At 42.3% G+C, this 24,679-nt stretch overlaps 2 long non-coding RNA genes and 2 pseudogenes across 2 annotated transcripts; 1 reads left to right on the top strand and 3 right to left on the bottom strand.

The window, feature by feature from the left end:
* The window catches only part of LOC129050025 (putative HERC2-like protein 3), a 138,216-nt pseudogene extending 130,474 nt beyond the window's left edge, over positions 1 to 7,742 (bottom strand).
* Positions 7,743 to 11,036: 3,294 nt separating this feature from the next.
* Positions 11,037 to 12,348, bottom strand: LOC129050396 (uncharacterized). The gene is made up of 3 exons (XR_008513984.2): positions 12,225 to 12,348; positions 11,675 to 11,785; positions 11,037 to 11,162 (listed from the first exon to the last, which is right to left on the bottom strand). It is a non-coding gene; the product is annotated as an uncharacterized LOC129050396 (long non-coding RNA).
* Positions 12,349 to 12,701: 353 nt separating this feature from the next.
* LOC129050389 (uncharacterized) lies at positions 12,702 to 17,765 on the bottom strand. The gene is made up of 3 exons (XR_008513975.1): positions 17,617 to 17,765; positions 16,696 to 16,797; positions 12,702 to 12,818 (listed from the first exon to the last, which is right to left on the bottom strand). It is a non-coding gene; the product is annotated as an uncharacterized LOC129050389 (long non-coding RNA).
* Positions 17,766 to 18,881: 1,116 nt separating this feature from the next.
* Positions 18,882 to 19,440, top strand: LOC129050372 (COX assembly mitochondrial protein 2 homolog; annotated as a pseudogene).
* The last annotated feature ends 5,239 nt before the right edge of the window (positions 19,441 to 24,679 follow it).

A 24,679-nucleotide genomic window follows, 5' to 3' on the forward strand; every position in this document is an offset into this window, starting at 1 on the left:
TACTAAAATACAAAAATTAGCCAGGCGTGGTGGCGCGTGCCTGTAATCCCAGCTACTTGGAAGGCTGAGGCAGGGGAATCCTTTGAACCTGGGAGGTGGAGGTTGCAGTGAGCTGAGATCACACCACTGCACTCCAGCCTGGCGACAGAGCAAGACTCCGTCTCAAAGAAATAAAAAAAGGATATAATCAGAAATTTCTGTAGTTTATTTATAATCACAAGTGACTAAATTCTAAACTATTTTATAATTTCTAAGCATTTTTATTCAAATTTGGATTTAATGCAAAAAGACTTTTCTGTACCCTTACACAGCTACTTCCAGGAAAATGTCAGTAACTCTTTTAGCTTCCCTTTATAATTCTCCATGTATCAGAATACTCAATATTTCCAAACAAAAAACATTTCTTTAGAAGAATGGCAATAAGTTTAAATGTTCCCATTATATCTCATTACCAGAATAACTAATAAAATAAAAATACTTCCTTGTTCTCATCAATTTAGCAAAGATTATTTACATTTTCAACATCAATTTACTAGTAATCAAATCATACCACACTCAATTCCTAATCGGCCTCATTGTCTGATTGCTTGGAAAAATAAGCGAGATTTCTGTATTTAATCATAAGTATACATAAAAATGATGGCAGCAGGTAGAAATGTCACATGGAATCAACAGTAGAGAAACTTCACTCTGAAATCACAGGTCCAGTGAGGCAGGGTGAAGCACATGCTTTAATAGTATCTTCTGTCCTTTTACATTCTCACCTCTCTTTTTCCTTCATTCTTGAATTATCTTCTGAGCTATCCTCCTCCAACGGGGCAAATAACTTAACGATTTAAACTTAGACATTATAGAGAGGTCATTACAAACAGCAGGTCTCAATTCGTTAAAGAGGAATCTCAAACGTTCAATGACAGGAGCACAGACCTCCTTGTAAGAATGGCCCTGTTCTTGATGAGTCTGCAAAGTTAACCAGGAAAAGACAACTTTAACAACAAATATTTCAGCAACTGTCTGCAAAGCACAGAATAAAAAGAATTAAAATCTATCACCTTAATGAGCGAACATTTTGCTTGGTAGACAACTCTACAAACATCCACCACTGACTTAGGCAACGTTCTGTGCTTTACTTGCTCAATACCAAGTGCACCTGCATGAACTAAAGATAATGCCACATGACCTGTAAAAAGACATTTAAAAGAAGGGCAGGGAAGGAATGAATATGTACTGCAGGTTAGTCGAGGGATCTGCAGTGTAGCTAAAGTACACAGATATTGAGCTCCTTACCTAAATCTTCATGTTTCGAGAGGCAACATAACAGCAAGCGACTGACATCTTCCACGGGATGCTCAGGGGGAAAACATGATTGGTGTGGTCAAATGGCACTGCCTACAGTACCTTTCTATTTGACACAAAAAGTCCTGCAACAGAAACAGCTGCAGGTAACCTCAGAGCCACCCAGTGAGTCTTCACAAATCTTAAACATGCCACAGCTTCTGATGCACTTGCAGTCAGTAATGCTTCTGAAGCCTCGCTAGCATGTTAACACAATCAGGTTCTCACCTCAAAACCCTCCAGATAATACATGAAACAAAGTCTGTGCTGTGTTAACCAAAGAGCACATAAGTATTCCTATGTCAAAGTCCTCAGATAAACAGAGCACTGAGGTGGCAGTGGGGGCAGGCCTAGCTCACCTTCATGTTGTGATCCTGAATGTTATTGTCTGCAATGGCTTGCAGAAATGCCTGGGAATGGTCCCCCAGAGCCCATCTGTGGGAGTAGAGTCGAGATTTGCTGGCAGGTGTGCCCCTGGGGAGCTGCAGTGGTCCTCATCTTTCTCCTCTTTGTAGCTGTAGTGGATCTGGCTGGTGTGCGGCTTCCAGAGAAGATGGATGACTGAAGCCATTCTAGAAAATGCACATGCAGACATGAAAGAGAAACTCAAGTGCACAACTCAAAATAAATACTATAAAAAAAAAAAAGATGCTCAACTGAACACTCAATTTAGAAGGTGAAATTCAGCATCATTCATATGAAAGAGCTCCACCTAAGATGTTTAAACAGGTTGACTTATAATTCCTCTATCTACGTGAACACACTTTCTGGTGATTCCACACGCCTCAGGCATGGCATCAGAACTCAGGATCGTAGTTCCAGTCCAGCATTCACTGGATACCTGTGCTCTGCCTGCAGCTGCCTGGTTCCACAGATACCGTGTGAAGACTGAGGTGCACATTCTAACAAGGAAGGCAGCAAAGGGCACCACTGACACAATTAATCACAGGATTTCAAGTCCAAAACTATGTGCAATGGATGACTATGGGGGTACCAGGGAGACTGGAAGACAGACCACCGCTATTCTGAGGGTCAGTAAGGGACTTGTGGAAGCAACAACTGAGCTAAGATGAGAAATAAGACCTAGACGCTGAGTATCCAGGCAGGGAACAGCACATCTGAAGGATTTCTACAAAGAATTACATCCTCAGGGTAAGCTACGTATTCCTAGAGCACTTATAAAGGAACGAAAAGGAGAAAATATTTAACAAACACACAATCTTTAATGAAGGATAGATCCCTGGAGATGGGAGGGCCGACGGACTGGAAAGGAGACCTGTGCGTGGTGCCAGGCACGGGATCGGCCAGTGCGAATGTTAATTACAACTGCTTATGGTCACTTGAGGGAGTGGCACATACACACAAAATTAGTATGTGCACCACTACAGATCTCTATTAAGGATCTGTGTTATCAAATACTGCTCCAAATCCAAGCAATCAAAGCGGGCATGCACTTAGTGTTCTTTTACTGGACATTTAGATTTTAGAGCACTCAGGAGCATTCCCCAACCCACCACATTCATTCTCCTGAAACACTAATCCAATGCCGACTCTCTCTGGCCCTCTCTCTTTAAGCACAGGACCGCCCCTCCTTACTGCTCCAAGATAAGCCTCTGAGCCTCCTGTGGATCGGACCCACCTGCCAGGGCCCATGGCACCCTCTGCCCTGGAGCTCGCCAGCCCTGCCCTCCTTGCCAATTTAAACAAAGCCCATCTTCTGGCAAGCAATGAGCCTTGAGGAGGACGGAGGGAAGCAGACACCTCACAGGACACCACAGGCAGCCCAGCACCCAGCACTGCACAAAGGTCCACCCATCAGGGGGCTGTGTGGACACCAAGATCCTCCTTCCCCGCAAACCTCTGCCACACCCACTCTCGCAAGCAGCAGGAAAGCCCTGCTCCTCTCAGCAGTGCCCTTGACACTCCTGCGTTTTCTGCCCAGAATGCTCCCTCACACAATTTCAGGACTGCTGCCAATGTGAAGCCTTTCTTCTCCCAGAACCACGTATGAACCTCTCCATTTCACCATTCACCACCTTGTAACGTGACCTGCTTAGAATGCTGGCTCATCAACAAGCAGCAGCTGAAGGCAGAGGCATGTCCTATCCATCACTGCATCCTGAACACCTCGCATGGTAACGGCACCAGAAAGCAGAGGCGTGTCCTATCCATCACTGCATCCTGAACACCTCACATGGTAACGGCACTAGAAAGCAGAGGCGTGTCCTATCCATCACTGCATCCTGAACACCTCGCACGGTAACGGCACCAGAAAGCAGAGGCGTGTCCTATCCATCACTGCATCCTGAACACCTCATATGGTAACGGCACTAGGCAACTGCTCAACAGAAGCTGCTCAATGGACAGACAGACAGACAGATGGGAAATGCACAACTACATGAAGGAAAATGTAAACCCATCTTAGGAGACAGGAAGAAGCTTATTATTTTAGGTGGTTACAAAGGCTGCCATCCTGAACTATAACTGACTTGAGCCTGGTCTGGTAAAAACGCAGTCCTCAAGTAGAATGCTGTTCCCTGAGAGGACAGCTGATCCACATTCTGTGCAATTTCTGGGCATTCAGGCAGAAAAAAGCCATGCTGAGCCCATCAGGCAGAGGCTGCAATACGTGAGAACACCACAGGGTAGACGGGTAGACATTCCTGCACACTTTTTAGCTTCCTCTGCAGCAACAGACCATGAGGGCAAATAACAGCCACTCACAGCTGTTTCTACCTGATTCAGTCTCACTATCCTTATTATTATTTTTTTTTAACGTCATCAACTGTGTTGAATACTCCTCTCCTTTTTTTTTTGAGACAGAGTCTCACGCTTGTCACCCAGGCTGGAGTGCAGTGGTGCGATCTCAGCTCACTGCAACCTCTGTCTCCTGGGTTCAAGCAATTCTCCTACCTCAGCCTCCCGAGTAACTGGGATTACAGGCACCTGTCACCACACCCAGCTAATTTTTGCATTTTTAGTAGACATGGGGTTTCACCACATTGGCCAGGCTGGTCTCGAACTCCTGACCTCAGGTGATCCACCCGCCTCAGCCTCCCAAAGTGCTGGGATTACAGGCATGAGCCACCGCCTGGCCATCTCCTACTTTTTTAAAGAGAGAGTCTTGTTTTGTCACCCAGGCTGGAGTGCAGTGGTATGATCATGACTCACTGCAACCTCAACCTCCCAGGCTCAAGCGATCCTCCTACCTCAGCCTCCTGAGTATCTGGGACTCCAAGTATGTGCCACCATGCCTGGATAATTTTTGTGTATATTGTAGAGATGGGGTTTTGCCATGTTGCCCAGGCTGGTCTCAAACTCTTGACCTCAAGCAATCCACATGCCTCAACCTCCCAAAGTGCTGGGATTACAGGCATGAACCACTGTGCCTGGCCCTCTCCCACTCTTAATGGCACTTACAGTTCAAAAAAAATAATCTGCTAATCAGCAAAAAGCAAAGATTTTCTTACTGGCACATTCAATCTCGACAGGAGACAGCGGTGCGCTCATTGCTAAATAGGAAGCATGTAATCCGAGAAGCAGGCCCAGATTCCTCTCTGTGTCTATCAGAGGTGAAGAGAGACTTCCCAGATCTGGTATGGTGACAACTTCTTGGTCAGGCTGGAAAAATAAATTTCATCATCAATCTGAGGAAACAGAATTAATTAAAAACATAAAACCAAAAGGACAGCTCTGTCCTGCAACTGTACCGCCATGTGAGCCCAGGGGTGCTCTGGGCGTTCTGCCCCTCCATCCTGTAATGAGTTTTTGCTGCTGTGCCCAAGTAACAGCAGATACCACATAAACCCACATGCCCAATAAAGCAGGCAGCAACCGCACAGCCCTACTGTAGAAAAACTAAAGCACAGATACGTGATTTGGCTAGAATATTCCTTAGGAATCAGTTTCCAAAGTGACTGTACACCTTGCTTCAGAAAGTATAATGAATTGTTACATGCATAAATAACCCACTGGGCAACAAAACTATGACAAGTATTCGATGACAAGTATTAGTGGACTGTGACCACACATGTAGAGGAAATGAAATTTATTCTAACAAAAATCAAACTCTGAAAAAAGCAAGAGTTCAACTTTTCCAGTCACAGAAGATATTTACAGCAAAGTTAATTCTCCCCTTCATAAAATGCTTTAAGCCCTGCCCTAATGGCATTTAATACATTTTATTACTTGCAGATACCTGGAAAGCTAATCCCAATATATAAATTCTATGTGTTCGTGAATACATAGGAAGGACATATTTCTATTGTAAAGAATTACACTTCTACATAGTTCTTCCCAAAAAATACACACCTCAAGATAATAAGCCATTCCAAATTTCTACATAAGACCAAAGTGTAACCTCTTTTCTTGTGGAACACTGTCTATATTTCTCACAAATTGAACATTTAAAAAACAATCTTTCAAGACCAGTACATCACAGATCTTAACACGAATAAATGTAAATTCATTTATGACAAAACTTCTAAAGGATCTTTATATTTATCCCTAATGCCCCCCAAAAGACTCAGATATCAGTACTTCTAGATCCAAATATTCCTATCACAAACACACAGAGGGTATCCCCTGCCATCCTCTGCATCATTCAAGGCATACAGCCTCACCTCCAAATATTGGCCAACACAAAATGCGTAAACGGATTCCCGGGTGTCTTCAAACTGCAAAGCAGCTTCCAAAGCTACCACTGGGTCTTCCCCTGCAAACTGAGCTGAAACAAAAAGAGAAAAAGCAACATGAGTTCAATTCAGCTTGCCTGAAGAGCTATAGGAGAAACAGTGAGTAGGAAATAAGTTAGGTGCTTAACTCAAAAGTGAGGGTTACCAGAGTATAATGACCTCCCACTGTCTCCCAGGGTTGCCTGGGCCGACTCAGAACTTGAAATGAGTTCCAAGTATTAAAACAAAAATGCATAATGAAAGGAAATTCTTCAAATGTGCTCAATTTGTTGATAAGACAGACACCAAAGCCACCGATACATTAAAGTATGCGGGGGCTGGCACAAAACTAAAGAAATCATTTATAAGCCAAATACTCTGCTTAGAATGATACAGGTTGTAACTTTTAACCAGGAAATAAGAAGTGTAATCTTACCAAGAATACTATTTCCTGTTAACGACTGTGTCTGGAAGTCCTTTATATCATATACTTTCCCGTCAATCACAGTCCAGAAGCCTCCATCTTTATTATGGTTCTCCAAATCAGCTTTGCGTATAAGTGTCACCTCCTCATTATTTCTACAGTTCTGACCTGTAAAAAATGACTCTGTATATACAGAAACCAGAATCAGTCCATCGATCAATCAACAGGTAAAATGAAAAGAACAAACTGTGTGAAAGAACTACAAGCAGAAATAAACAAATCCACAATCAAAATGGGAGAAATACATATCTAGCTCTGAAACTAATACCACACATACAAATTCTATTAAATATAGAATGCTTTAAAAAAAAATCTAGACAGCATGAATATCAAATCTGGCCATGCCAGGCCACAGAGCAAATCTCAACAGATTTCAAAGAAATAAAGTTACAGAGCATGTGTGCTGACTACAATGCAGTTAAATTAGAAATAGGTTTTCAAAAATTCATTCAAAATAAAATAAAAATGACTCTGTATATACAGAAAATAAAAATATTCATTCACATATTTGAAAATTATAAAATACACTCATAAGTAACCCAAAATTCTAAGAAAAAATGACTATGAAAATTAGAAAATGTGTTCAATTAATAATCAAAATACTGCAGATCAAAATTGGTGACATACAACTAAATGCATGCTTGAGGGCATTTACGCCTTTAAATGTGTGTATTAGAGGGAAAAAGCTAAAAAAGAAAAGAAACACCGAATCAATAAAAGTCTATTAGTTCATAAAAGTACTCAAAAAAAGAAAACCTGAGTGGTGGTCACCTATGCAAGTGCTAGGATACCAACTCAATATTACCAAAAATAGTTAAAGGGAGGTGGCAGTTCAAGAAGTCAAGCCTAGATTATGTCCTTCCTGTACAGATTGTACCTCCTGCTAACCAGACAGCAGAGGGCAAGGTTGGTGGGGATTTTATAGAGGACACGCAGCACATGAATTCCCTGGTCTAGTTCACAGAACTAAAGCGGGAGCCACCGAGCACTAAAGGCCTCCTGAGCCAACAGAAAGCATGCAGCATGACTCCAGACGTAACACCACCCCAACGAGACTGAATCCAAATCCAACCAAACCTCTAGATCTAACCAGCAGATTAATGGAACTAACAGAAGAACATGTTGGTCTAGAATAAGAGAAAGCAATCAACCAAATTCAGAAAATGTGAAGTTCTCCAAAATAACCAACCTGCTTCTTTGAAAAAGAAAACGGTATGATCAGAGACAGGGAGAGGAGGGCCTGGAGCCATGCTGTTTGGAGAAAGAGACTAGAAGCATATGTCAAGCAATGCCAACACAGAGAACGTGCTCAGGTCGTAATTCAAAATTACCACCTAAAAAAGGCATTTTTGAGATAGTCCAGGAAAATGTAACATGGGCCGCATGTTAGGTTAAGGAATCACTGTTAATCTTATAGACAGGATAATGATATTGTAGAGTTTTTTTTTTAAATCCTTAAGAGGTAAAATGCCTTAAAATGTTTTAAAGACAGAGTTATGCTTTAAAATAATCCAATCAGCCAGGCACGGTGGCTCATGCCTGTAATCCCAGCACTTTGGGAGGCCGAGGCGGGCAGATCACGAAGTCAGGAGATCGAGACCATCCTGGCTAACACAGTGAAACCCCATCTCATACCACGCCGTATTACCGCATTTAACAGGTATAATGAAGCAACTTGAACAGGCTATTTTTCCATTTCCATTGCATTTCAACAGAGCCCATTAAAAAGTAGTATAAATGGCCCTTAAATACTAATATATTTTAAAATGCTCAAACTATATCGGGGTCACCACTTTGTGCTTTAGCAGGCAAAATCCCAAAAGCCCACACACAAGGCTGGGAGGCCAGCAGCCCTATTGGTGGTGAGAGAAATCAAGATGTACAGGAGCAATCTGGTGACAACCAGCCCACACGAGATGCATCCCCACCTGTGCATGTGCACAGGCACACATGCGTGCACACATGGAGGACATGTGTTCCAGGTCAGGCCTTGCAGAACTATTTTTGTTGTTGTTGTTGTTGTTGTTTGAGATGGAGTTTCACTTTTGTTGCCCAGCCTGGAATGCAGTGGTGTGATCTCGGCTCACTGCAACCTCTGCCTCCCAGGTTCAAGGGATTCTCCCGCCTCAGCCTCCCGAGTAGCTGGGATTATAGGCATGCACCACCATGCCCTGCTAACTGTTGTATTTTTCAGTAGAGACGGGGTTTCTCCAAGTTGGCCAGGCTGATCTCCAACTCCCAACCTCAGGTGATCCACCCACCTTGGCCTCCCAAAGTGCTGGGATTACAGGCGTGAGCCACCACACCCGACCCTCAGCACTATTTGTATAGCAACATTGTGGCAATAAGCCCAAGTGTCCACCAATAAGAGACTCACTAAAGAAAGATACATAAAAGACACATCCACACACTGAAGACTAAGCTGCTTTATAAAAACTAAGAGCGACACTCTGATAAAGTACTCCAGTATATATGGTTAGTTAAAAAAAACAAGCAGCACAAGTAATGCAACATGCTACCACTAGCGTACTCATTCCAGAGAACAAGGAGGTTACAGAGGAGACTGAAAAGTCAGAGGCAGCAGGTGAGAAATGGCTGGAAGGCGTGGGCGGGGAAGCGACAGTGTGTCTCTACCTAGGTTTGATTTTTGAACCATGTGACTGTATTCCTTTTTTTTTTAATGACTGTAAAACAAAATAAATGCTCTTCATACTAGAAATAAAATGTTAGCAAAATCTGCATTCAAAACTAGGATTACTGTTCTACACTGGCAAAGTTCACTACCATTAGCAAAGGCAGTTTTCTCATTGACATAATGAGATACAACAGCGTGCATGGGGTCCTCAGCGGGCCTGCACCCTACAGGTGCTCCACACATGCAAATCACTACTATTACCATTACTATTACATAACAGATATAATATATAATTATACTGTCACTACTATAACCAGCATTACATACTAAGACAGCCTGCATTCAGAGTATAAAGAAGGCTGTGGAACCCCCTGCAGAAGGTGGGAGGGCCTGGGGCTGTGCATAAAGGGGAGCTCTCTGGGGCTGTGCCAACTGAACCTGGAACCTGGGCCCCCAGGTTGGGTCCCCAGGCCTGTGTGCCTCAGCTTGCTCATCATTCACTCTCAACACGGATAACACCTTCAACTGCAAACACATTTAAAAACCACAGGCCAGCTCCCGCTACCAATACCAGAAAAAGCAAGTCTCCACACAGGCCCAGGATGAGAGCCTACAAGTGGTACTAGCTACAAAACACATGGAGAACACGGTTCTTGCACACACACCTTATGAGATGTTGGAGAGCTACATGGCGGAGGCATCTACAGGGTGTAGCCAGATGGTCTAGATGGGCCAAGACAACAACTGCCATTTGTTGCAGATCAATGGCAAGCTCGTTGTCTTGTGGAAGGGTGAGGTACCTCAGGAAACTCTCACTGGGGCTCAGAGGGCCAGACAAAAGCTAGAAGGGAAAAGTAAACAAACATTCAGAAATGGTGGGAAAAATTAAAGTAACACAGTGAGCCTTTACCCACTCTTTATATTTTGGTATTGACTCATTTGACCCATCAAATGAAATGCTGATGATACAGTTATACTATACAGCTATGTATTTGTGCAGCACATAAACTGTGTAAATGTCTAAATTTGCGGTATACATGTACACAACATTGACTGTGCATGTATACATTTATGATACCACAGGTAAGTTGAATCCACACAGATTACTAACATGAGCAAACCACCCTACAGGCCTAGGACCCCTGGAGAAAGGCAGAAGCACCTCTGTGGGAACCCAGCACAGCATCTCAAGCTGGCCTTGAAATCTAAAACCAAAACCTTTATTTTAATCTAAACGTTGCCCACTCTGGAGAATACCTACTTTCATTTGCAAATTAAATCATAGTTCTAATTCTTCTAAAGGCAGAAGAGCCCTATTATCATTAGGTTAAAGACTACCAAATAATAGAAAAATTAAAACAAGGCATGATATTGAAATGCCTAAGACTTTCCCAAAAAGACACAAAATCCAACTTGTACTTGACCTGTAAAGACCAGCAGTCCTGGAGGTTTACGCCCAGGGCCCCACATGCCTGCTCCTCCCCCAGCTCGGCGTCCACACCTGTTAAGGGGGGAGCTGGTACTAAACAGAGTGACAGCTCAGGTGACACACCCTGCACAGAGCCCAGTACATAGGAAGGGCCAACAAAGCAAGTCACTATTTTCATTGTTCTTTTCTGGTATTGATTTAAAAGTGCGTGTTTCAAGCTTGGTTCTGTGCTGACAAGGGAGTCGGTGCTCACTGATCTGAGTCTTCTCCACAAACAAGTGGCTTCCCAACCTGTCTCATCTGACTCGCTGCTGTTACCACCAAACACACACACGCCAGAGAAAAACACTGCCGTGGACACGCACGCTGGTCTTGCTTTAAAAATAACTAGACTCGAGTGCCACCTAAACACAAAGTTCCATCATGACACTCACATGCTTGTTGCCCTCGGAGTGGGGTGTATCCTTCCTGCAAATGATGCTCTGGAACCTTTGCAGCAAGGGCAAAAGCAGGGCGCTGGTGCCCTGGGCAGAACGCTCATTGTCAGTCTCCTGTGCCCCGCTGTCCCACAGCTGAAGCAACAACAGGATGGCAGACAACATTTGGCTAAAGGAGAAAACATATTTATTCTTAGTAAAAACAGGTTAACTTTTTTTTTTCATGGTTGATCAAAAATAAAAGCAAACAGCTAGATAGAAGTGAAGCAATACTTGGGATATGAAAGGAAATGAAAGTAAAGCCATGGTAATTAAATCACTGAATTGACACCAAGATTTTAGCACAAGTCATTGCCTTCTGCTGATAGGAAAGACCAGTTAAGAAGCTCAAAGAGCATGTTTACATGGAAGTTCTAGGATCTTAAACTCATGGAATAAAAATAATTAAATGAGGAAAACTGAAAGAAAAAAAAAAGAACAGTTCCCAGGCTAGAAAACTGAGCATAAAAAAGGAAGTGAAAAAAAGGTAAAGAGAGAGCGAGCTCTGGGACATGGTTCTCTGGTTACAGAGCACCACATCTGCTGCGGTCACACACGATTTAGTGAAATGCACACAATGCAACAGGTATTTGGACACAGAGGTGCTTCCCCGAAGCATTCCCAGTCTGCGGCAGCCCTCACCTCAACGTGCCTCTCTGCACAGCCAGCTCCAGCAGGACGGCCAGGGCCAAGTTCTGGTCCTGCAGGGGGATGCTTCCTGGCCCTTTGGTGGCTGGCATTCCATGAACATCCCTGAAATGAAAACAGTGGATGCAGGAACAAAGCGACCTCCAGAAAGACAGCATGCTTACAATCACACTAACACATTTACTACATGCTCCCTCCCAAGGAAGGATATATTTTTAATATTTAGAATCAAGTTTCTGAGACTTGCTACTCAAATTTTTCAGAGATTTTTAAAGTATACAATTAACTCACAGAAATGTATTTATTCATTCGGATGCTATTACAGTAGATGACATACTCCAAGTGTGTGAAGCATAAAATAATTTATCTCATTATCCAAAACATGAGTAGGAGAATATCTAGCTATCTTTTCCAGTTTCAATGACGTGTAAGACTATGCCAGTATCTACCTCCTCCTACAGAATTAGAGAGCCAATTTCTAAAACCACCTGAGGATCTGGAGGCAAAATGTCTACACTAATTTCTATCTCTGATCAAAGATTACCTGGTTGCTTACTCCATACCCAGCTCTCCAGAATTGACTTGGCCCTATATACAGGTGCAGGAGTTTCATCTTTTTTCTCTTTGTCATCCAGATCTTCTTTCTTTGTTCCACTTGGTTCGACACTATCATCTGCAGAATTAAAATTTTTTTAATCTGTAACTGCTTTTCAGAATGCCATACCATTAGTCAGTCTCTGCAAATGTCCCTCCCCGAAGTTACAACATCATTAACTGTATGTTTGACAACTTAAAAATAAAATACATCAATCATACCTCTAACAGATCCAGTATAATTTTCATAAACAAACCAATAAATTGGCCGGGAGTGGTGGCTTACGCCTGTAATCCCAGCACTCTAAGAGGCCGAGGCGGGTGGATCAGAAGGTCAGAAGATGGACACCATCTTGGCTAACACGGTGAAACCCCATCCCTACTAAAAATACAAAAAATTGGCCAGGTATGATGGTGGATACCTATAGTTCCAGCTACTCGGGAGGCTGAGGCAGGACAATGGCATGAACCCGGGAGGCAGAGCTTGCAGTGAGCCGAGATGGCACCACTGCACTCCAGCCTGGGCAAAAGAGCAAGACTCCATCTGAAAAAAAAAAAAGAAAAGAAACCAATATATCAAATTATTTAAAGCCTGTCTTCCAAAATCATATTTCATTAACTTCCTAGTAGATTTCACAACTGAGAAACTTAGTCTTTGATATTTACCTACTTCAATTTCACACCAATTGCTTTTATCCAGTGAGTCCCAGTGCTTGTGTATCCGTGGGAAAAGGGAGGGTGTAGAAAAGGAGTACAATTCAAAAATCTTTTAACTCTTTACAAGGCCCTACTCCACTGCCAACTGGGAAGCACTGCTATGCACTGTCACTGTCACTGATAGCATAATTCAAGAGCACTGGGACACAAAGGAAAAGCTGAGAAAAATGACTTTAGGCCACTGACAATGTAAAGTTTCAGTCAAAAACAACTGTCATAAAACTCCTTACATAGTAAGCAAAGAGAAGAGAGAACTAACCTTACCCTTGAAGTCTAAACACCTTCCATCACAGAAGGCTGTGACTAAATGTCTAAACAACATAATTAGAAAAATGTATCTCAATCAGTGAAAGACAATGTCCCATCCAGATTACAAATAATGACTATCTAAAAATCTCGAAGGAAACAGTTCCTCTGTTTACAACACTTCTGACACCAAATGTATGGACTTTTGCACCAAGCAATTCTCCAGTTCTCTGCAACACCCAGCTGTGTGTCCCACAGTGCAATTCAATTCTGAAACTAACTACCTAGAATTAGGACAGACACCGCAGGTTAATAACAGGAGACAAAAGGTACAATGCTGAAAACAATATCTAAAGAACTAATGGCTGAAAACTTCCTAAGTTCAGCGAATGACACAAACCTAGGCAGATTGAAGAATCTGTGCAAAGCCCAGACATGATAAATCCAAAGGAAGCCATGACGAGGCACATCATAATCAACCGCCAAACACTAAGGACAAAACCGTTTCAAAAGTGCCACAGAAAGTAGATATAGAAGAATGTCTTTTGTGGCCTGAAATTAAGGCTAAATATTATGTGCTGCCTTGACGTCGGTAAAATCAAGAAAGCCTCAAATGGCCTAACCACAAGGTCTCCCCCGAGCTCTGCTCCCACGGATAAGATCCCAAAGCCAAACAACTCTCCTTATCGCAGAGACCCGACCCCAGCCTGCTCATCCCTGCCGGCCCAGAGTTATTCAAACAAGCCAATCACATCTTCCCATGGAAGATGTGTTAGCCAAATGAAATGGTATTCCAAATGAAATACCATTCAGCAATAAAAAGAACTATTAATACACAGAACAAGTATAAATCTCAAACATCTAACTAGGAGTAAATGAAGATGGTTTCAAAACATTACTGAAAATATGGTTCCACTCACATGACATTCTCAAAAAGAATACCCTATACTGATGGAGAACAGATCAGTGGTTGCCAGGGTACGAGGCCAGGGAACATGTGATAAAAAGGAGAAGCACAAGGGAGCTTTTGGGGTGATGAAAATTCTCCATCCTGATGATGATGGGGGTTACATGAATCTATAGAAGTCAAAATTTACTGAACTACATACCACAATAAAATAAATTTCATATAAGTTTTTTAATAAAAAAAAAAAAGTTGGCTGGGTGTGGTGGCTCACACCTGTAATCCCAGCACTTCGGGAGGCTGGGGTGAGCAGATCACAAGGTCAGGATTTCGAGACGAGCCTGGCCAACATGGTAAACCCCGTCTCTACTAAAAATGCAAAAATTAGCCAGGTGTGGTGGCACGCGCCTGTAATCCCAGCTACCTGGGAGCCTGAGGCAGGAGAATCGCTTAAACCTGGAAGGCGGAGGTTGCAGTGAGCTGAGATCACGCCACTGCACTCCAGCCTGGACCACCAAGTGAAACGTCATCTCAAAACAAAACAAAACAAAAAACAAAGAAAATATCTAGGTCTAGGTAGGACAGCTGGAATACAGTCTGGTGGAATCATGTCAGAGCAGCGAGCTGGGTCTGGAGGGCTGGAGTAGGGTATGGCCCCACTCTAGGAAGGAACTAGGAAACGCATCCTGGGTGAAGCAAGAGCAGAGTCCCGTTCTGCAACAGATTAGCATTTATCCTGATCTGACAAACTACATGCAAATTTAATACGTCTCACTTAGCCTCTTATTTTCCTTAACAACATGGAAAATGAGAGAACAAACAATTCAGAAGTTTAAGACATGAAATACATTTAATTCAGAAATCATACACAGAAAGGTAGGAAATAAATGGGGGGAAAAAGCAGCTAATGAAAAGTGAAAATGCGCCAGGTGCAGTGGCTCACACCTACAATCCCAGCACGCTGGGAGGCCAAGGCGGGCGGATCAATTGAGGTCAGGAGTTTCAGACCAGCTTGGCCGACATGGTGAAACTCCAACTCTACTAAAAATACAAAAATTGGCCCAGCGTGGTGGCAACCACCTGTAATTCCAGCAGCTCGAGAGGCTGAGGCAGGAGAACTGCTTGAACCTGGGAGGCAGAGGCTGCAGTGAGCCAAGATCATGCCACTGTACTCCAGCCTGGGAAACAGAGCAAGACCCTGTCTCAGAAAATAAAATAAAATATTCATAGTCTTAATAATGGAAAATAAAAACATTTACTGAATGCCAAAAAATCTCCCTAAAAACCCCAATCAGTTGTGATCTACATAAAGAACAATTATGCTCTGCTTTCTAACCACAATTTTAAAGAACAAAAATATTCATCAAATGTGGGCCGGGTGCGGAGGCTCACGCCTGTAATCCCAACACTTTGGGAGGCCGTGGCAGGCGGATCATGAGGTCAGGAGTTCAAGACCAGCCTGGCCAATATGGTGAAACTCTTGTCTCTACTAAAAACACAAAAATTAGCTGGGCGTGGTGGAGGGCACCTGTAATCCTAGCTATTCAGGAGGCTAAGACAGAGAACTGCTTGAACCCAGGAGGCGGAGGTTGCAGTAAGCCAAGATCAGGCCACTGCACTCCAGCCTGAGCGACAGAGCAAGACTCCCTCTCGAGAGGAAAAAACAAACCGAAAATTCATCAAATGTAATAAATAAAACATATACTTTGGATTTTTCCATGTATTTAGCTTTTCTTAGAGCATCTTTTAGAATTATTGCTTCACAAAAAACACTTTTGGAAATGTTTTAATTTATTAACAAATACTGGAGGGCTAGGAAGAAGAGGTTAAAACTTTTTAAAATATACACAATGAATTACGCATATGTGAAAAAAAAGAAAAAAGGGTTGCTGACTCCTGTCATGGAAGGCACTGTCATATGGACACTCTTAGCCTCAGCATCCAGAGGTCCAGAAAGGGAAAATTTCAAGTCAGAGAGAATTCTATATATACCATTTATTTGGAAACTTCAGCCCTTAAGATCCCAGCATCATGACCTCAGTTTCAACACAATTGTCCTTAGACCTTGTATTGGTTACAAATACAAAACAAACAGCTCAACTGAACTAACTCTTGTCTCTCCAGAAACACAAACACAAAACCTCATAAAATGAGTGAGTTTCTAGCGGCCGTAATTACTGCAACTTCTCCAATTTTCCCCTCCACAGTTAACTAAACAGCTCAAAAACTATCAATAACAAACAACAGTCACCATGATATGGTTAGGAGTGTGGCAGATTTCTTAACCAGTAATAATAAATAGGAAAAAAATTTTGCCTATTAATAAATCTCAAGTTTCGTGCACTTGCAAGAAACTAATTAAAAGGCAGCCGTGCACAATCTACAAAAACAGCCATAAAGACTGTTACATTTTAAGTCATAGGAAACAAACCTGCTCCTCTAATATAGCAAGATACAACTGACTTCCCCTTACATACCCTAAAAAAAAGACTTACATGAGAAATATAAACATGGAAGCAGAAATACACCAAGAAAAAGACATGTCAAACCCCACCTGTATATGTTTTCAACCATTCGGTGTCAAGGCGAGCCTGGGCAGCCAAACACAAAGATTCAGAGGGTATTCTTTTCTCCAGCTTCCTCCCAGTTCTCAGGCCTGCAAGTAAACATACATGTTGAAGACCTGACGCTTTTTAATAGTTTACAAAGACACTCCCGAAAGGTTTAATGCAGAAAAAAAAAAAGACAGAGAACAGAAAGATGGGAAAGAAGAGCTCGGGGAGGGGAATGAAGGGGAGAGAGGGAAAGAGGGAAGAGATGGAGGGAGAGGGAAGTGGGGAAGGGAAAGCCTCCTTCCAAGGTAGGCAGGGTGTGCCTGGTTTCTCAGGAGGCCAAATCACAATGTCATCCCCCTGCCCTCAAATCCAAAAGGTACACACACACATGACAGGAAGCCCATCGTTTTTTGTTTTGTTTTGAGATGGAGTCTCCCTCTGTAACCCAGGCCTGAGTGCAGTGGCACCATCTCAGCTCACTGCAAACTCCGCCTCCTGGGTTCACACCATTCTCCTGCCTCAGCCTCCCGAGTAGCTGGGACTACAGGCGCCCGCCACCACGCCGGCTAATTTTTTCTATTTTTAGTACAGATAGGGTTTCACCGTGTTAGCCAGGATGATCTGGATCTCCCGACCTCGTGATCCGCCCGCCTTGGCCTCCCAAAGTGCTGGGACTACAGGCTTGAGCCACGGCGCCTGGCCAGGAAGCCCACTGTTTGAACGACAAACGACAGCAGCATGAATCTGCCGCTTTACCCCACAGCAGGGCGCCTGCGTGAAACAAATTACTAAAAAGGATCACCTGCAGAAAAACCCACAGCCACCACCACTTAGAGATGGAGAGAGACCCGAGGCTGCCCCGCGGGCGGTCCGCGCAGGCCCCTAGTTCGCCCGCCCGCCCGCCAACCCCGCGCCCACACCTCCTCCGACGCTGGCAGCCCCGGTGCCCCAGGCCAGGACCTGACGCGCAGGGCCCGGCCGCCTCGCCCCGCTGGCTTGCGGACACAGCCTCCCAGCAGCCGCTGGCTCAGGCGGCGCCAGGGATCCTGACGCCTCTCGCGACCCCCGCTACCCGCGCTTATGGCCAATCGCAAGGCGGCTCCGTGGGCGCAGCCAATGGGGAAGGGGAGCCCTTCGCCGCTCCTCCGGACTCTCCCGCTCCTGCAATCCGGTTTATCTTCCTACTTGGAGCTCACCGGCTGCGGCCAGGGGCAAAGGCAGGCGCAGGAAGGCGGGATTTCCGCCGCACGCACGCACACCCGCGCTCCTACGGGAGTCAGTTTCTCACCACCTGAATTATTTGAACTTAGCACCACTAAAAGTGGAGCAATCAGGTGCAGAGTGTTTCCAGACCTCGTGTAATAGAAATCACTGACACCATCTATTTTTTTTTTTTTTTTGAGACAGAGTCTCACTGCCTCGCCGAGACTGGAGTGCAGTGGCCTGATATCTGCTCATTGCAACCTCCACCTCCCGGGTTTAGGTGCCTCAGCCTTCTGAGTAGCTGGGATTACAGGCATCTGCCACCACACCCGGCTAATTTTTGTATTTTCAGTAGTGACGAAGTTTCATCATGTTGGCCAGGCTGGTCACGAACTCCTGACCTCTGGTGATCTGCCCGCCTCAGCCTCCCAAAGTTCTGGGATTACAGGTGTGAGCCACCGTGCCCGGCCTATTTCATATTTTAAATATTAGAAAAGTAGAACTTGGCCAGGTGTGGTGGCTCACACCTGTAGTCTTAGCACTTTGGGAGGCTGAAGTGGGAGGATCGCTTGAGCCCGGGAGTTCAAGACCAGCCTGGGCAACATGACAAGACCCTGTCTATTCAAAAAATAAAATTAGCCAGGTAAGGTGGCACGTGCCTGTGGTCCCAGCTACTCGGGAGGCCGAGGCAGGAGAATCGCTTGAACCCCGGAGGCGGAGGTTGCAGTGAGCCGAGATCGTGCTACTGCACTCCAGCCTGGGAGACAGAGCCAGATTCCGTTTCAAAATAATAATAATGATAATAAGTTTGGGCGGTGGAGGGCCACCCCCGGGCATTGGCCACCTGTGGAATGACCTGGCCTTTGGCTCCCTGGCAGCCAGCTTCTGGGTCAGGCATCTTCGTTGGTGACTGCCCCTTCAGCTCTCCTCGTGTGGCCGTGAGTGGTGTGGCACTGCCGTGACCCATCATCTTGTCTTAAAGATGCATCCTGACTTTCCTCCACACTCGCACACTCAAGAATGCAACATCGTGATTAACTTGCTAAAAGAATATCACAAAAATCATAGCATTTGAAAATTTTTTGGTCATTGCAATGATCTTGATCAGGCAATGAGAAAATAAATGCTTGAAGAATGAGTACATGGAAAAGAAGACCAAGAGCAGAGAGTATGGCAATTCCATGCAAAAGAGACTTTTTTTTTTTTTTTTTTTTTTTGAGACAGAGTCTTGCTCTTTCACCAGGGCAAGTGCAGTGGCTCAATCTTGGCTCACTGCAACCTCCGTCTCCTGGGTTCAAGCAATTCTGCCTCAGCCTCCCACGTAGCTGGGACAACAGGCGTGTGTCACTACACCCTACTAATTTTTGTATTTTTAGTAGAGACAGGGTTTCACCATGTTGGCCCTGGCCAGGATGGTCTCGATCTCTTGACCTTGTGATCTGCCTGCCTTAGCCTCCCAAAGTGCTGGGATTACAGGTGTGAGTCGCCGTGTCCAGCCGTAAAAGAGACTTTTTAATTCTCCAGAGGAATCTGAAAAATAAAGTGCATTTTCACTGGATGCTGAGAGAAGACCAAAAGACTATGGGTTGGCCCGGGCACAGTGGCTCACGCCTGTAATCCTAGCACTTTCGGAGGCCGAGGTGAGTGGATCACCTGAGGTCAGGAGTTCAAGACCAGCCTGACCAATATGGCGAAACGCTGTGTTTACTAAAAATACAAAAATTAGCCAGGCATGGTTGTGTGGGCCTGTAATCCCAGCTACTCGCAGGCTGAGGCAGGAGAATCTCTTGAACCCAGGAGGCAGAGGTTGCAGTGAGCCGAGATCATGCCACTGCCCTCTGCACTCCAGCCTGGGTGAGAAAGCAAGACTCCGTCTCAAAAATAAAAAAAAAAAAAAAGAAAAAGAAAACGCAGAGTGCATAGCACATGGTAGATAGATACTGACACTGCACTGAGTCTCTTATACACATCGTCTCATTTTACTCTCACAAAACCCCAGGAGTTTGGTATCTTTATTCTAATTTTAAAGATGAGAAACTGAGGCTCAAAAATATTAGGGATATGTCCAAGGTAACGCAATGAGTAATTTGTAGATCTGAAATGCAGACAGATCTCTCATTCTGAGCCAAGTGCTTCGACAGCACAGAAGGTAGAGAAACTAAAGTTCCCTGTGGAGTTGTGGGATGCTTACTGAAGGTAGATCATTTGGTGTGGAAACCAAAACACAAATGTCATTAGCGGGAGTAAGGGAGGGAGGAGGAGGGAGGGGAGTAGAGGATTTCATTGCAGGCTGAAGGAAGAGCATGCTAAAGATGTTAATTTGTGAAAAAAAAACTTGGCAGTTTTAGTAATTTACTGTTGTGAGGAGAAATAAATTTAGAGTATGAATGGTATGGCGGCAGATCATATGAGAGGTATAGTGAAAATTTACAGAATCTGCTGACCCCAACATCAACAAAATTAATGGGGCCCAACTCTGTACCTGCCATGACCAAGTTTTAAATTTTTCTGTAGATAGGCTGTTCCTTCCAAAGCTTAGAGATTAAGCATATATATATATATATATATATATACACATAATTTTTTTTTTGAGACGGAGTCTCGATCTGTAGTCCCAGGCTAGAGTACAATGGCACGATCTTGGCTCCCTACAGCTTCTGCCTCCAGGGTTCAAGCGATTCTCCTGCATCAGCCTCCTGAGTAGCTGGGATTACAGGCACGTGCCACCATGCCTAGCTAATTTTTGTATTTTTAGTAGAGATGGGGTTTCATCATGTTGGTCAGGCTGGTCTTGAACTCCTGACCTCATGATCTGCCCGCCTCAGAATCCCAAAGTGCTGGAGTTACAGGCATGAGCCACTGTGCCCGGCTGCATTTATATATTTTTAATTGAAGCCACTAGACCTCAGCATGTGGTCTAAACAAAGCCTGTTCTCCTAGTTCAGTCCATTTTCCATGATATCAGGTTCTCCAAAGGATGAACCCAAGAGGTTCCTGTTAGCTGAAGACAAAGTGAAAGGCTGACAATGACATGCAAATTTAGTAGAGCAAAGAATACGCATTTATAGTAGAATAATACATGAATTTTTTTCCTTTCTACCATACAAAAAAAATAATGCTTACAATGCAGGTACATTAATTTTATATTAAAAATACTCTTAGGTTGACCTCTGATGTTTTGCTTTTGCACCTGCAGTAAGCCTTAAGGCATTTGGCATTCCCATTTTCACAAACCTAATTTAGTAGACTAAATGGCTATGCTAAGCATTTCACTTGCTTTCTATTATTCTTTGGCTGTAGACTATCACATAATGTGAGTGTTATTGATTTTATCCATGTTAATTTCTCCTACCACGTACTATAGCAAGCTATACCTTTAGCATTTTTTTTTTTTTTTTAGGTTTTTGGCTTATAGGAAGGTATCTCCTAAACCATAAAACTTATCCCATATTATTTTCTTTTCTCACAATTTATTTATTGAGCTTTGCTGTATGTAGCTTTTTGAAGTAGATTTTATAGTTTAGAATTGTTGCTTTCCGTTTTTAATCTTTCACTCTTCATTTTTATTGAGTTATGAATTAACTATCTTTATTGTAGTGGTAAAACCATTTGTAATAGTCATAGTTTGATTGAGTGTACATAAATAAATAAAACCCCTACGTTAAACTGGGAAGTGACATCAGCCCCTTTCTATTTTTTCATTTAAATTCTGAAAACACATGGAGATGAGTGTCCTTCATTTCTACCTTAAGTGGGTTGTTACAACTGAAGGTAATAGGGGCAGTCAGTTAGCACAAAACAAATGGGCAGCTACACACAAAGAACATGTTAAAGGTAAAACATGGGTATTTAGAAGGTTGCTTCCATATGTGCTATAAGTTATGTATGAGTATCGAGGAAAGAAGACAGTAACGACTACCTGGTAATCATTTGTGCTCTTACGAAGAAGGAGCAGTGGCTCCATAATGTCCCCAAAATGAGGCAGCAGTCTGTCACTGTAGCAAATGGTGAGAGGGCCCTTGAGCTAGCAGGCTGGGGCACATTCTACAACCCCTTTCCTTTGTCCTATAGATTCAACTTTCACATATGAGAAATACTAAAGGAATTTTCTCGGCATTCACATAAAAATAAGAATAAAGATAAAAAGGAATATATCAACTCTTGTAATCACTAGAAACGTGTTGCTACAAAACAGATGAAAAAAGGAATGAACATTTATACATTCCAACATAAATTGTAAGGGTGTAATATATCAACTCTTGTAATCACTAGAAACGTGTTGCTACAAAACAGATGAAAAATATGAACATTTATACATTCCAACATAAATTGTAAGGGTGTAATAAAACATAAAGAGACCATGAAGTGAAACGCAAGAGCATGGGGAAGAGATAGCCAGAAAGTGCAATAGAAACTGGCAGAATCCATGAAAGAAATAGGATTTAAAAACAAAATCATTGTCGAAAAACAGAAAACTAAATTGTAAAGAGAACGAGGGAGACTGAACCCCAAATAATGTAAGGTTTGTAAAGGGTGTAAGTGAGAAAAAAATATGTAATGAGTCCCCTCCCCTGTCCAAAAATCCGAAAACTGTGAAACATAGGATAGAATTAGAAAAAAGTTATTGCCTATATTAAGCCAAGATAGATCATCATAAGCACATACATTTACATTACCGTGTAGTATATGCTTATATATGTTTTTAGAATGTTCAACTCCAAGATATATCCCTGTATGGGACTAGGACTTTAAAGATTAAGAAAGCATTATTTGGGGGCTTAAGCAAAAATAGTCAACTTAGAGAAAAAGAAAATCATTTTGGCATCAGAGTTTTCCACAGCAAAAGTTAACACCAGAAAATGGGGGGAAATATTGAGAAAGAAGAGAAGGGAGAAGCCAATGGTTATCCTTATCCTTGCAAGATATCTATCAGCTATAAAGTGTACAGTTATAAGCACCCATAACTGCAGGGAACACTGTTTACAGAAAGTTCTTATTAAGAGATTTACCACAGGACAAAGTTCAATCAACCTAGTTCTGAGTAGGTAAAATACTACCAGTAAGGCAAGAGGTAAGCATTCACTGCGTCGTATATAGATTTAAGGGATACATGGTGTAGAAAATGTAAAAAGATATTTTACTGATGATTCTGATAATGTACAAATGATTGAACTGTAACAACTAGGAGGAGAGAGTAAAAGAAAGAGGAAAGTAGGAAATAGCTCCCTGATTGCCTCATCTATAATAGTTGAGAACAATGGGTTCATTTTAAATCTCAAAATTTGCCCATTGTTTAATGTATGAAAATATTAAGTGACACAAAGGCAAATATTAAGAAATATCCTGCCACAAAAATCAAATAGTTCAGGAGAAGCTGAGAAAGTGAAAACAGCATAGAGTCTAATTTAATTGCCACTCATTGTGGGGAACCATTAGGTATTATCTAAATAAATGGGGAAAAATATAAATGCAGGTAAAATTACAAAAATAACAACCAGAAAACTACATCTTTCTTATCAATAAAGATAAATTATCATTTAACAATATAAAGTATTTAATAATAATAAAAAATACTAAATTTTATGATACATATACAAGAAATACACCAAAATCAAATAGAGCCAATTTTTTTTAAATAAAATGGTCAACAAATACCAAACAGACAAATGCTAACAAATGAATTATCAACCTACTTTTATTCTGTCTTCTCCTTGCTTATTTTTTTAAATTCCTTTTTAAAATTTTGTTTAGATACTTTAAAATTACTCTTTTCATATTATTTTCTCTAATAATTCTAACCTTCTGGTTCTGTTTTTCGACATTTCTGCTGTTTCTATCACAATATCTATTTTCCTTGAGTGTTTTCTTGGTGGTGGTGTTCTTTTCTGGTTTTTGTTTGTTTTGTTTGTTTGTTTTGGTTTTGATTGAAAGAAATACAACAATGGAAGCTCACACTACTGCAGGGTGCTTCTCCAGATTTTGCTTATCACTCATAATTCTACTTTTATTTACTTTTCAGTTTCCTCAGTTAGTTGCTTATTGTACTTTTCATAGTTGTAGTTGTAATCAACATGTAAGATAGGCTACAGGGAGTTTATCCTGCCACAAAATACCGGAAATCCATCATTTTTTTCTTAAAAAAAGTCATTTTGAACTCGTGATTTGTAGGAAGGAATGCAGATTTAGAGGCATACATTTTCCATGACATGGAAAAATCATTTAACAATGTTAAGTCTCTATTTCAGCAAATACAGAAAAGATATGATTCACAGGACAAGAAAACTGACAGTTAACAACTTACATGGAAAGGCATTTCGACAAATAATATAATCCATCCTACTCCTAAGAGAGGAAAATTTGTATTAATGAAACTTCTACCAGGTATCACTTTCACCTCAGTTAATCCACGAAAATTAAGTCAGCAACATTTTGTGATAAATCATATCCAAAAGAGTTGATTGATGAAATGTCATTAATAGAACAGCAGTTATCCATCATTCAGTAAAAATTCATCTATCACCCGTACACCAAACTTAATTCCATCTTATACAAAGCACATACACTACATTGAAAACTGTCAACTTCTGATGATCTAAAAATGTCTCTTCTATGACCATGTGATCACACTGAAATAAAGAATACAGAAAATTCATAGATGGTCAGTTAAAAAAAAAAGATTCCACGAAGCAATAAACTTTCCTTAAAAATGCCAAAATAATAACATAGACTGCGTAATACAACACTCATTTTACTGACATAATCTGTTGAGGCATTTTGTTA

This window comes from Pongo abelii, chromosome 16 (genome assembly GCF_028885655.2).
Source record: "Pongo abelii isolate AG06213 chromosome 16, NHGRI_mPonAbe1-v2.0_pri, whole genome shotgun sequence".
Taxonomy (NCBI): domain Eukaryota; kingdom Metazoa; phylum Chordata; class Mammalia; order Primates; family Hominidae; genus Pongo; species Pongo abelii.